This window comes from Myotis brandtii, unplaced genomic scaffold, assembly GCF_000412655.1.
Source record: "Myotis brandtii unplaced genomic scaffold, ASM41265v1 scaffold604, whole genome shotgun sequence".
Classification (NCBI taxonomy): domain Eukaryota; kingdom Metazoa; phylum Chordata; class Mammalia; order Chiroptera; family Vespertilionidae; genus Myotis; species Myotis brandtii.
The window spans coordinates 1,020,964-1,024,292 of NW_005370286.1; the positions used below are offsets into that span (position 1 = coordinate 1,020,964).

General features: G+C 53.8%; 1 long non-coding RNA gene across 2 annotated transcripts in view; it reads right to left on the reverse strand.

Annotated features, from left to right (window-relative positions):
- Positions 1 to 351: 351 nt before the first annotated feature.
- Positions 352 to 3,329, reverse strand: part of LOC102254344 — a 61,219-nt gene continuing 58,241 nt past the window's right edge. The window contains exons 1-3 of one of the 2 annotated variants that reach the window (XR_001364700.1): positions 2,644 to 3,259; positions 2,151 to 2,481; positions 352 to 1,864 (exon numbers count right to left, since the gene is read on the reverse strand). This is a non-coding gene — a long non-coding RNA (uncharacterized LOC102254344). Of the gene's footprint in view, positions 1,865 to 2,150; positions 2,482 to 2,643; positions 3,260 to 3,329 lie in introns of those variants that run through there. The other variant, XR_001364699.1, reaches the window with a different exon arrangement.

The window sequence follows — 3,329 nt, forward strand, 5'->3', positions numbered from 1 at the left end:
GACACGGGAGGCCTCTCTGTTGCTGCCCCTGGACGCGTTCAAGTTTAGGAGACCCTGTGTTCTCAGATTATAGCTGGAACCAGTGGCTTCAGGACCAAAATATCATGGAAAGGGAGCCATTGCACAAAATCGCGGACACGGGAGGCCTCTCTGTTGCTGCCCCTGGACGCGATGCCCAGCAAATGAGTGGCCTTAAATGTACGTGCACACACACGAACGCAACGGGCCCTCCCATGCTCACACAGACGGCCAACCCTCGCGACTCAGCGAAGCCTGCAGGGATCCCATGCAGCGTGGCCTCCCCGCGGACAACCCGGTGGCAAACACTGAGCACCGCCAAGTGTGGCACATGCTTTTCTCACTTAACAAGCGACAAACCTACGCGATTATCCTCCTCTTTTTCCAGATGAAGGAGATGAGGCTCAGAGAGGGTGGTAACTGCCTGGCCACACCCACAGTGTCAACTCAGGTCCTGAACCCCAGAGCGGGACGCTGCCCCTCTGCTGGACCGACCCGCCTCCAGGCCTGGTCCTGTCGCCTTTCCTCTCATGCTCACCATCCTGAAGTGAGAAAACCTCCACCCCTTCATGACCTGGGTGTACACACTCCCATTGGGAAAGCTGAGCCCATCGGGGGTCCCTGGCCTTCCCCTCCCCCCACCTGGGTCCAGGGAGAGTCAGGGCTTCTGTCTGGTCCTCTCTTCTGTTAGGAAAAGGGCAGGAGGCTGAGGAGTGTCTGTTGACCGCAGTCAAATGGTGTGGCACGGGCCGAGGGACACGTTTTTAACTCCGACAAGGCAACGCCCTATCTCTTTTTCTTTTCTGAATACAGGACACTTTCTCATGAGACAAGTGTAGGTCTTTAACACCTGCAGACTGACTTTGAAATCAGTGCTACTGTGTGTTGTCCGAGAGGCTTTGGCTGGTCCATAGTAAAAATTCAAAAAGACATCTCCACCCTTCCATCTCAAAGAGGAGGGAGAGGCCCTTTTGCAAAAGGAGGCTAATCAAACCCCTCCCACACGGTGGTCAGCTCTTCTGACTTTTATTGGAATGACTAATGCGTGATCAATACCTGTAGGAAATACTGAGTTAGCCAGTTAGCTCTCCCAGCAATGACATGTGCAAGCCAGAGGGGGCATCTTTGCTGAACAATAAGGTAAGCGACACAGAGAAAGTGGTGCCTGGCATTTCTGGACCTCCGGCTGCCTCGGCTTGGTGGACGCATAGCTTCAGAGCCCGAGCAGAGCATTACACTGTAGCTTGTTTAATTAACATTTTTTTGGTGTGAATATACATTAATTTGGACACATTTAGGTTTGCTCGCTATGATATAGTGTTAGCTATTATCAAGCAATTTTCTCACCAGAATTCCATTCCTGTTTCTTCACAGTCTGGTTATTCCTCTATTTGTCTTATTTCTGCAGCATATGGCGAAACCAAGTCTCCGCGGTGGATTACAGGCAGTGATGATGTGTAGGCGCTCTGGCCAATCAGAGGGGCTCTCCGCCTGTGCCGGTCTGCATCGCTGGCCCAGGTTCACACACACACCCTTGCCCTCGAGTCTGGGTTCAGCCACAGGACCCCAGCAGCCCTCAGTCAGGTGTGGGCGACACAGCAAACAATTGCTGGTTGCAGCCGTAGTGAGCGACGGGCCCACCAGAGGCCTCACCACCATGTGGGTGTGGCGGGCGGGAACCCAGAGGAGAAAGGTCTGTGGAGATGCCGGGCTTCCTCCTCCATGGACGCCCAGCAGCCTCCCGGAGGGATGCCTGCAGCCCTCGGCTCTGTGGGGGCCCCACTCCTGTCACGGCACATGTCAGTTTGGATCAACATCATCTACTTCAGGGTCCCGCTTCTCTCTCCTGTAAAAGGCAAAGAGAGAGAGAGAAACCTTGTCCAAACGTGATCGTCAAGAGGAGTCACCACAAGGTGAAACCTGTTCAGATGCCAGCTCTGCTGTTTTTGTTTGTAGTAGCCCCGTTTTTCTGGCAGGTCTGCGCCAGGGAAAGACAGGAAGGGCTCCGCAGGGGACATGCCCGCCAGGACCCAGTCACAGCTACTGGGGGGAGGGGCCTTCCCAAGCCCCTGGGCCCCTAGTCTGCTTTCCACCCAAAGATGGAGGGGGGAGGGGGGACACATGGGACTCACCTAATCAGGGGGCACAAGAAGACCGGACTACACTTCTTGCTGCTCTGGCCTCCGGGGGCGGGCAGGGGGCTGCAGGCACTTGCTTTCCCTGTGGTAAGAGCAGCAGTGACCAAAGCCACGCCGTCTGGCCATTGGTTCCGTGGATGCAGCGAGGCAGGCGGGGCCCAGGGCATCCTGGCGGGTCCCAGCTCAGCCCCTGCTCAGCCCACAGCAAGGGGTCCTGAGAGTCAGAGCACCACCTGCAGGCTCCTGTCCGTCTCTTCGGGGGCCCACGTGATCTTGACTCTGGTCCTTGTGAATCATCTCAATCAAATCCCTTTCTGTGAAGCAGCTGAAATAAAATGCATGATAAACAATAAAGAATTGCCCAAATTTCCAGGCCAAATGGTCACCCAGACCAAATATGCAGAGAACAAGTAAAATGACCCAAATTGCCAGGTGCTTCAAGGATTTCTTTTCCATTTGTCATTTCTAAGCCATTGTTTTTACTTACTTCTTTGCAAGAGAATGATCTCTGATTCCTCCCGGAGTCTTAGCTGATCTAAGGAAGACATCCACCCGATTGCAATTTGTCATATTTCTGTGGGTCTTTCTTACTGTTCTTCCCGGGTTTCACATAAAGAAATTATTTTTACTTAAAGTTAAGGAATGTGTGTTTTCACAAGAAGAAAGGGTTAGAAGTACTCAAACTGGCAGAAAGCATTCGGCAAGAAAACGCTCGGAAATGCTGGCAGGAGCTCATCTTCGTCACCAGGGAGGCGGCCGGTGGCGATGCCGCTCACAGGACTCTCACACGTCTGCGCCGTGGCCGCCACAGGGGTCTCACGCCGCGCCCGTCCCCACGTGGTGGGTGGCCGAGAGAACAGCGAATATTCCACGGATGACACTGTGATCCTGTCGACCGGGTGGCGAACGTCCAATTTTATGTACGAATCTCAACCACGCATGAGCGTCCATCCCGCCGCCTGACCTCAGGTTTTAACTCCATGCACATTACAAGGAATTTCCCGAAGATGTTAAAAGCCGATTTTCCGGTAAGAAAGGAGGAAGCGTCGGGTCTTGTTAAAGGATGGTGACCACACGCGGCTTGAAGATTAATTATTAAATGCCGCGGGGTTGGTGGTTAGCTAGAGCACCCAGATAGGTTCTGAGAAGTCATGAGGGTGGGGGGAGCGGGAG